We start from the raw sequence: 10,956 nt of genomic DNA on the forward strand, positions 1-10,956 counted from the left end.
ACAGACACACAGATACACACACCCACAGAGAGAGAGAGAGAGAGAGAGAGAGAGAGAGAAGAGAGAGAGAGAGAAAGCAAGCTGCCAGGTCTGGGTCTCAAACCGTGGTCAGCCATGTGGGAGTGTCCAGCACCTTAGCCACTACACCATCTGCTGATCCCCCTGGAAGTCATCTTTAACTATTGAGTTGTCAGAAAAGTCATGATGAGGCATGGAGCCCCAGGCAGAGGCTGGACTGACCCACTGACTAGAGCCACCAGAGACGAGCAAGATGGCGCAGACTCAGGGCACCAGGGGGAAAGTCTGTTACTACTACGATGGGGATGCCGGAAATTACTATTATGGAGAAGGGCACCCAATGAAGCTTCACCGAATCTGCATGATTCATAATTTGCTGCTTGACTGCAGTCTCTATTGTAAGATGGAAATCTACCGCCCCCACAAAGCCAAGGCTGAGGAGATGGCCAAGTATCACAGTGATGACTACATTGTTTCTGGGCTCCATCTGTCCAGACTACATGTCAGAGTATAGCAAGCAGATGCAAAGATTCAGTGTTGCTGAGGACTGCCCGGTATTCAATGGCCTGTTTGAGTTCTCTCTGTCTACTGGCAGCTCCATGGCAAGCACTGTGAAACTTAATAAGCAGCAGATGACATCATTGTGAATTGGGCTGGGGGCCTGTGCCATGCAAAGAAGTCTGAAGCATCTGGCTTCTGGTACATCAGTGATATTGTCTTGGCCATCCTGGAACTGCTAAAGCATCACCAGAGGGTGCTGTATATTGACACTGACATTCACCATGGGGATGGCTTGGAAGAGGCCTTCTATACCATAGACTGGGTCAGACCATGCCCTTTCATCAATACAGAGAATACTTTACAGGAACTGGAGACTTACAGGATATCAGGGCTGGCAAAGGCTCATATTATGCCTTTAACTATCCACTCCAAGATGGGATGGATGATGAGTCCTGTGAGGCCATTTTCAAGGCAGTCAGATCCGAAGTGATGGAGATATTCCAGCCCAGTGCGGTGGTCTTGCAGTGTGGCTCAGACTCCTTGTCCGGAGACCGGTTAGGTTGCTTCAATTTGACCATCAAAGGGCATGCCAAGTGTGTGGAATTTGTCAAGAGCTTTAACCTGCCTATGCTGATGCTGGGAGGTGGTGGCTACACCATTCATAATGTCGCCCAGTGCTGGACATATGAGACGGCAGTGGCCCTGGACACAAAGATCCCTAATGATCTTCCATGGAAAAACTACTTCGAATATTTTGGGCCAGATTTCAAGCTTCACATTAGTCCTTCCAGCATGACCAACCAGAACACTAATGAATACCTGGAGAAGATCAAACAGCTGCTGTTTGAGAACTTGCAGATGCTGCTTCACACAAGCCATTTCTGAGGGTGCTGTCCCAGAGAAGAGTGGCGAGGAGGATGAAGATGCCCCGACAAGCGCATCTCAATCTGTTTCTCTGACAAGCGGATTGCCTGTGAGGAAGAGTTCTTCCACTCCACGAAGAGGGGAAAGGTGGCTGCAAGAACTCTTCCAACTTCAAAAAGGCCAAGAGAGTCAAAATAGAGGATGAGAAAGAGAAAGACCCAAGAGAGAAGAAAGAAGTTCCCCACAACCCTCAGATTTTATATTTTCTATTTCTGTGTAGTTATATAAAAATGTATTAAATGTAAATACCCCCAGGGACTAGACAGGAACCAGGGCCCTGAGCCCAGGGTAGCCGCATTTGGCTAACTCTCCTAGCAGCTGCCTTGCCGCTCATCCCTCTCTGGTTCTTAACTTTGAACCAAAAAGGGTGCCAGGTCTGGGTAGAAGGGATACTTTTATGCAGCCATAAGACAAAATTCTGAAATGCCAAGTGCCTGTTCAGTAGCTTTGGAAAGGTCCCCTTAGCATTCTAGAAGGGGCAGTCAGGTCTTCAGGGACCCTGTTCTTTTCAGGTTCCTAAGGTGACATCAGCCATTTTTGGATGGGTTCTGGTTTCCTACCTTCCCACTTGGGAACCAGGACCCCCACACTGCCTGCTCCGTCTGTCCCCAGTCCTGCAGATGGAAGTGGTAGTCTAGTTTCTTTCTTGGAGATACTATTTTCATTTTTTGTGAGATTCTTTATAATAAATGGTACATTTCTATACCAAAAAAAAGAAAGAAAAGTCATGATGTATTTTTGCATAGAAAAACAGAAAAAATATGTCCTGACTTTTCTTATAATCCGATAGTTAGTAACCCAGACAAAGCTTAAAATACTTTCTTTTTTAGCTGAGTGTGGGCAGAGCACTGAGTGATGGTGAACTACAGAACAGAGTGGGAAGCCACTCTAGGGAAATGTGGAAACTGAGCGCAGGCTGTGTTGGTGTTGAAGGAAGCCACTCTTAATTACACTCACATAGCACACTAGGTGTGTCAGATGAATTCTGTCTTACAATTTTGGCAGAGATTTCCTCTGTATTTCCAAGTAACACTATGAATCCTGATTTAATTTTTCCCCCCAAAGGGCATGTGTTCTCACTGGAGAGAAACAGAGAGGGTGAGAAAGAGAGCATCCCACAATGGGGCATGCTCACCTCAACCCCTTCTCTCCTATCTCTTTATTCTGTTGAGATTTTGGGCAGGCACATACACATGCCCAGTGTGTTTTTTAAGCTGCTGGGGCTAGGATTCAAACTGTGTGGTGGGCCACGTGGGATCTGGCTCCCTTAACCACTAATTCACGAGACCAGCTCTGGGCACTGATTTTAACGAGAGCTGTATCCTTGTGCACAAGACGTGGAAAAAACAAGCTGAGAGGGTCAGTTTAGGGTTTTTACTGGCTCTTTAGGTAGAAGAACTGAAAATTAACATGAAGATCTGGCTAAATGCCTAGTTTGTGTAAAGATGCTCAGTTTTGTGTAGTTTCTATTTCGTAGAATAAGTTCAGTTATTCATAACTCTTTCGTTGTTGTTGCCCTGGAATCTTGTGCTAATGAGCTCACCCTGTATCATTCTACTCAAAAGTAGCTGGTGGAGATTCTGACACACAGGGGGCCAGGGGTATGGGTGTGAGACACATTGAATTTGCAAATCAAATTTGTGCTTTGATGGCATTTTACAGGAAGATAAAGCAAAAGCAAAAAACAATCTCAAGTAGTACAGAGGAGAATGATTCTGGTGATTTATGTGAGGTAACTGTAATTTTTGGGGAGATTTTGGTTGGCTATGTATTAAATGTATTCATCACTATTTAGAATTTTATATAAAAGAACATATGTTTATGATATCTTTTACATTTTCTTTTTCTTTTTTTTTTTTTTTTTTTTGAGAGATTTTCACTGTAGGGCGCGTGCGCTCGCCAGACAGAGAGAGACATAGAGACAGAAAGCGAGAAATCACCCCCCAGGGGGGATGGTCACGCCGCAATCCCTTCTCCTCCATTCTCCTCTCGGGATCTTGGGCACGCACGCACACGCGCCCGGCGTGAGTTTTAAGCCACCGGGTCCGGGACATGAACCGCGGTCGACTACGTGGGAGTCCAGCGACATAGCCATTACGCTAACTGCTGGTTCCCTTTTTTTAAAATTTTTTTGGTCATTATTGTCATAAACTTGAGCCAACGCAGGGAACTTTGCAAGGAATGACCTCATTCGGGTAGATCGGATTTTCCTCTGCCTTCTCCTGAATCCCCTGTCTGTTTTGGTTCAACAATCTTTTTTCTTTTAATTTTTTTGGAGAGGTTTTTGCTATAGGGAGTGTGCTCTCTCCAGAAAGACAGAGAGAGACAGAGAGAAAGTGAGAAATCATCCACTAGGGAGGATGACCACGCCGCAATCCCTTCTCTTCCATTCTCCTCTCGGGATCTTGGGCATTTACGCCGGTGCGCCCAGCGGGAGTTTAAGCCACTGGGTCCGGGACTTGACCCGTGGTCTACTACATGGGAGTCCAGCGACATAGCCATTACGCTAACTGCTGGTCCCGCTTTTTTGTAAACTTTGAATCCTACTTGGATGTAATTTATATCCTCAGCTCTGAGAGGGGTCAAGAAAACAACCTCCTATTTTTATTCAAGAAATGCGGACTTGGCGCCAGCAGATGGCGTAGCAGTTATGTTGCTGGACTTCAACATGGCTGACTGTGGTTCGAGTCCTCGTGGCTTGAAAATCACGTTGGGTATGTTTGCATGGGTGCCCAAGATCCCAGGAGGAGAACGGAGGAGAAGGGATTGTGGCATGGCTATCTCCCTTGGGGGGGTGATTTCTCACTTTCCTTCTTACTGTTTTTATTTCTCTGTCTCTCTGGCGAGCATAAGAGCTTTAAGGCAAACAAACAAACAAAAACTCTTAAAAAAAAAAAAGAAAAGAAATGTAGACTAAATTTGCACTCACCCTTCCCTCTAAGAACGCAGGAGCTCACATCCCAGAGGTCTCTCTGGGACTTATATTAAGAGCAGAATTGGGAGGAGTCAGGATTTAGGCTGGCTTCAGATCTGCCCTCTGCCTCTCCTCGCCCTGATGGCTCAAGAGTGTGTGAAAATGACAGGTAACCCTAGGACCTAGAGGCCCCTCCTCGGGCATGGTGAGAACCAGATGGCACATAAGTGATAGCTGGGGGTAGGGTGGCTTGTCTGGCACACTGCTCAGTGAGCAGGAGTTGATGTCATGCTCGGGCTGTCACCCCACTTGCTAGTGGTACAGACCCCTCCTACCCTCAGTGATGGGAGATAGTTGGATCCACAGCCAATTTATTGCCTTTCTTCCATTCTTTATGGAACTAGTTTTAATGAGCACCAGAGCAGAAATGCCTTTAACTCCTGGGCTGTGAATAACCATTACTAATAAAGGGATGAGAGGCATCTGAGACACCATTATTGCATATTTCCATGTTAATAATGCCATAAACTCCCCTAGGGTGATGTCTTAGCCACTCAGAATGAAGAAGCTCATTTTCTGTGGGCTCTGGGACTATGGATGGGGCAATAGAGCCCTGAAGGGACATGCCAGTGGGGCCTGTGTGAGGAGCCTGAGCTCTGAGTCCAACTTCTCCCCAGCCCAGCTCTGTCATCTCCTCGTGTGTGTCCTCTAGGAGCAAAGAACTGATTCGAAGGGGTGACTGCAGAGGTTGGGAAGGAAGTCTGCTCTCAAATCTGTCCCACACAAGTCTGTCCATGTGTCTGAGATTTCATCAGTAAAGACTCAGTTTGAATCCTTGAGTTATCCTCAAACTCCTGGTATCTGATATGAAAAGACAAACTTCAGGGACAGGGCATATGGATGTTACCAGTGTTCAGCTAATACTATATTGGGGATTCATCACTGATTCACTTAACATGTCTACTGAGCATCTACTATGCTCGAGGAGTTGGGCTATGGCAGTAAACACGATGAACAAAACCTCTGCCCATTATGGAGCTCATAATCTTCCTGATTTTGAGGAGTGGCTTCTCCTTTCTCTCCTCCCAAACAACGCTTTCCTGGCAACATCTCTTGCTCTCTTTTAAATAAAAAAATTGTATTTACTTAGAAGCATTCAGAATGTCAACAAAAGAGCTGCAACTTTTGTTGTTGTTGCAATTACAGAGTGGTATTCAGTTAACAGAACAACAGTTATTTCACACAAGCTGCATCAGAGACAACTGAAGATGAAAAACTACCATCCCCATGTATAACTAATTTGCGCTGCACCAACAAGAATGTGCTTTAAATTTCCATGCCAATTTACAGTCCTCATACTGTATCAGACAAGGTTAGTGGCTATAGAAAATACCACCAGGACAGGGCTATCTACAGACATTTTCTTAGTGTGTTAACAATACAAAAAAAAGACACAGTAGCTTTAAAAACAAATCTTACACAGCCTTATGTTTCAATTTTTTCTTTAAAAGAAGTGAGTTACGTTCAGAGGCGGGGGTGTTAAATGCTTCATAGACAAGGGGAAAAAGCCAAGCTAGAACCAATTTATTCATCATTATTATCTTCTTCATCCTCTTTGTCTCCCTCTTCTTCCTCATCTTCCCTCTCTTCCTTATCTTCCTCCTCCTTCTTTTTCTTGCTCTTTTAGCCTTGACAACTCCTTTTTTTGCTGCATCAGGCTTTCTTGCATTCAGAATGTCAACAAAAGAGCTGCAACTTTTGTTGTTGTTGCAATTACAGAGTGGTATTCAGTTAACAGAACAACAGTTATTTCACACAAGCTGCATCAGAGACAACTGAAGATGAAAAACTACCATCCCCATGTATAACTAATTTGCGCTGCACCAACAAGAATGTGCTTTAAATTTCCATGCCAATTTACAGTCCTCATACTGTATCAGACAAGGTTAGTGGCTATAGAAAATACCACCAGGACAGGGCTATCTACAGACATTTTCTTAGTGTGTTAACAATACAAAAAAAAGACACAGTAGCTTTAAAAACAAATCTTACACAGCCTTATGTTTCAATTTTTTCTTTAAAAGAAGTGAGTTACGTTCAGAGGCGGGGGTGTTAAATGCTTCATAGACAAGGGGAAAAAGCCAAGCTAGAACCAATTTATTCATCATTATTATCTTCTTCATCCTCTTTGTCTCCCTCTTCTTCCTCATCTTCCCTCTCTTCCTTATCTTCCTCCTCCTTCTTTTTCTTGCTCTTTTAGCCTTGACAACTCCTTTTTTTGCTGCATCAGGCTTTCTTTTAGTTTGGTATGCAGCAACATCCTTTTCGTATTTTTTCTTCAGTTTAGCAGCCTTTGTTTCATAAGGCTGTTTATCACCTGCAGCAGTGTTATTCCACATCTCTCTCAGTTTCTTTGCAACATCACCAATGGGTAAGCCAGAATGTTCTCCTTTGATTTTTGAGTGATAGAACAGAACAAGAAAAAGGATGAAGGAGGCCTCTTGTGCATTGGGATCCTTGAATTTCTTTTTGCTTCCCCTTTAGGAGGGATAAAGGTTTTAATTTCTCTTTCATAATGGGCCTTATCCGCCTTTGCCATATCTTCAAACTTTCCTTTCTCTCTCCTTTTTTTGGAGAGGTACTTGTTATAGGGTACCTGTGCTCTCCAGAAAGACAGAGAGAGATGGAGAGACAGAAAGTGAGAAATCACCCCTCGGGGGGATGGCCACACTGCAACCTGTTCTCTTTCATTCTCCTCTCGGGATCTTGGGAACACGTGCACACACGCCTAGTGTGAGTTTAAGCCACCAAGTCTGGGACTTGAATCACAGTCGACTACATGGGAGTCTGGTGACATAGCCATTATGCCAAATGCTGGTCCCAAAACTTTCCTTTCTCTTTAGCAGACGTGGTCTTCCACCTCTCTGAGCCTTCTTAGAAAACTCTGAGAAGTTGACTAAAGAATCTGGGTGCTGCTTCTTGTAGTCCTCCTGGCAAGTTTGCACAAAGAATGCCTGTGATGACATTTGCCTCTTGACTTCTTAGGTTCTCTTTTGCCCATGTTTAGTTATCTTTCCTCCATGGGGTAGTCGCCCAGTGCCCATCCGACTTTCACTTGCCCTGATGCTGTCTCTATGGAGCTCCATGTACTGCAATGGCTGTAGCCTCTCCCACTCTTCCCAGGGGACTTCTCATGCCCATCACTAGAGCACCAGCATCTTCGCCACCTTGTTTGGTAAAGGCACTGTTAGTTTCTAATGCAATAGCTATTTTCTCTTTTTCCTTTAGCAATAGAAACAGGATTTTTAAAAATGAGGTTTTTTGCCTTAGGGCGTGTGTGCTTGCCAGAGAGAGAGAGAGACAGAGACAGTGAGAGGGAAAGTGAGAAATCACCCCCCCCCCGGGCGGGACATGCTGTAATCCTTTCATCCCTTCTCCTTCATTCTCTGGAATCTTGGGCACACTAGCACACAGGCATGAGTTTCAAGTGATCCGGTCCAGGACTAGAACTCTGTAGGCTATGTAGGAGTTCAGCAACATAACTGCTACACCATCTGCTGGTTTCTGAAAACTGGATTTTAGCAGAGAATCAAGGAGTCCCATTAAATACAAATATACTCACTTGCCAAGACTACCTTGCAGGTGGGGTGGCCACATGACACCATTCTGAATAATCAGGTGAGTGTGGAAGTCACCCGGTGGTGCTTCTGGTAGAACTTTGCAAAAAGAACATATCTCAAGTAGCATAACCACTGGCCCTTTGCCACCTGTATATCTCTGCCTTGATGACAGTGTATCAGTCAAGAACAACCTAGAGGTTGACAACAGAATGGAATGTCAGGGCAGGAAAGTAGAAGGGAGTCCTGGGACCAGCAGTTGGCTTACTAGCTATGTCACTGGACTCCCATGTAGTCAACTGCAGTTTGAGTCCCAGACCTGGTGGCTTGAAACTCACGCTGGGTGCTTGTGCGTGCGTGCCCAAGATCCCGAGAGGAGAATGGAGGAGAAGGGATTGCAGCGTGACCATCCCCTCCCCCTTCCCCGAGGGGTGATTGCTCGCTTTCCATCTCTTTTTCTCTCTGTCTTTCTGGTGAGTACATGTGCCCTATAGCAAAAACCTCTCAAAAAAAAAAAAAAAAAAGAAAAGAAAAAAAGAAATTTACACCAAAATTGTAAGTTAAAAACTAAAGAGAAAGAAAAAAATGGAAATATTTAGAGAACAGACATTACATATAAAGAAAAGAATGATTAGAATGATAAATAATTTCTCATCAGTAAATACAGAGACCAGAAGGAAGCGATACAATTTTTAAAAAAAGAATTAATGAATTATTATTTTTCACATCAGTTTTGCCAGAGAAAGAGAGAGAGAGCAAGTTGCCAGGTCTGGGACTTGAACTGTAGTCAGCCTTGTGGGAATTCCAGTGCCTTAACCACCATGCCACCTGCTGGCCCCAAGACATAATGCTTTTTTAAGTAAAAGGTTAATTTGCTCCCAAACACCTTTAATTGATTGCTTAAATTCACACCATTCTTTTTTTAAAGTTTATTTTCTCCATGAAACAGACATATAGATAAGGTTATGTGTGTGTGTGTGTGTGTATACATATATATTTAATATTTAATATATTGAGATGAATTTTGTATATAAGCAACTGCCTAACAAAAGATCACCATGAGATATTGGGTCATTGGAAACATCATGACACATTTTGCGTAGAAAAACATGTCACGACTTTTTCAATGCCCCAATATGTAAATATCCTTCTCTCTCTCTCTGTCTTTCTACATCTATAGAGAGAGATTGAGAGGGAGAGAGACATCACCTCCAATAGGACTCCTATACCTATTTATCCATATCAATATAGATGCCCAAAGGGCGTAAAGGTCTGCTGTGTGTGCCCTCTGTGAAGTCCCTGAGCTGCCTCACAAGGAGAGAGATCTATCTATGTATCTCCTCTATAGATATCTATGTATCTCCGATATAGATATAGATATAGATAGATATATAGATATACTGGGCTGTCAGGAAAGTCGTGACACATTTTTGCATAGAAAAACGAGAGAAATATGTCATGACTTTTCTGATAACCTAATAGCTATCTATCTATCTATCTATCTATCTATCATCTATCTATATATCAGATATATATAAGCCATATCTGTATCCATATCTGTATGTATATATGTATGTGTATATATATGTGTGTGTGTATGTATATATATATATATATATATAGAGAGAGAGAGAGAGAGAGAGAGAGAGAGAATCCCCAATAGGGTTCCTATACATATACATATGGCCATAAATATGCATATATCCATACCTATCTGTATCGATATCTGTATATATGGAGAGAAACAGAGAACGAGAGACAGCACTTCTAATAGGGTTCCTATACTGTGATTCACCTCCAGCCATAGCCAGTCCTGAATCACAGGCATGTACATACTTGGCATGCATGAGAGGCTCTACCAAGAAAAGAGAGGGGAAGAAAATCCTTGTAGGCCGACCCACCTTCCAGAGAGGAGGTGTGAGGGAGCACTGTCCTACCTACAGCTCAAAAGTTGTGCAGTATGACAAAAGAAATAAAAATAAAAGCATTTTCATTTGATTTAACCAAGCATTACCAAAGGGATCTTGGAAACCATGAAGCACACTTCAGGAAACACCACAGCAAGGTCTTCAGATAGTGAGCCTGGAACTCTCCCATGCAGGTCAGTCTTGCAAAGCGTTGGACTTTACTGCTGAGCCACTGTTTGGCCCTAAATTCACACTGTTCTTGCTTCCTTTATTTAAGCATTTCTTTCTCTTCGAGAATTATTCATAAAATGCAAAGTCTTATCTTACTAATGGAAATATTAACTTTTTTCATTAAAACTATGTCTAGATAATTAAAAAATAATTAATGTGATTAAGTATGTTAACGTTTCTAATTGGTTATTGCTAAGCTATGGAAAATCTATTATTCTGAAAATTTAGTTTGTATCCTAGCTACATTGCTGAATTCCTAATTATTTCAGAGTTTATTCTTTCATAACTTGTAGTTAAACAAAACATCACCCAACGATGTACTCTTTTCTCTGCCATTCTAAAAGTTCCATGTCTTACTTCTGTTTGATGCATTAGTGTTGGCTAAGAAAAGATCTAGAAGAACATATAGTAATTGTTGGGGCTGGTAGGTTGCATGGTGGTTAGGGGCGCTGGACTCCCACATGGCCTACTGCGGTTCCAGTACCAGACCTGGCGGCTTGCTTTCTCACTCTGTCTCCTATCTTTTGCTCACTCACTCTGTCCCTCTCTGGTCAAATTAAAATAAATAAAGTTAAATAAAGTAGTTCTTTAAGTAATAATAATAATAATAATAATAATAATTGTCATAGCAGGAAGTCTTGTTTTGCTTCTAATGTTACATAGAATGTAGTGTTTCCTGAAGTGTGTTTCATGAGATTCTAGGTTTACAGGACCTCTTGGGTAATTCTTGGTTAAATGAAATGAAAAGTTTTTTATTTTTTATTTCTTTTGTCACACTGCTCAGCTTCTGAGCTGTAGGTAGGACAGTGCTCCCTCCACACTTCTCTAAGGAGCTGGGGTGGCC

At 42.8% G+C, this 10,956-nt stretch overlaps 1 pseudogene; it reads left to right on the forward strand.

Annotated features, from left to right (window-relative positions):
• The first annotated feature begins 271 nt into the window (after positions 1-271).
• LOC102501423 (histone deacetylase 1-like) lies at positions 272-2,877 on the forward strand (annotated as a pseudogene).
• Positions 2,878-10,956: the final 8,079 nt, after the last annotated feature.

The sequence above is a fragment of the Tupaia chinensis genome, unplaced genomic scaffold (genome assembly GCF_000334495.1).
Source record: "Tupaia chinensis unplaced genomic scaffold, TupChi_1.0 Scaffold147282_1, whole genome shotgun sequence".
NCBI lineage: Eukaryota > Metazoa > Chordata > Mammalia > Scandentia > Tupaiidae > Tupaia > Tupaia belangeri.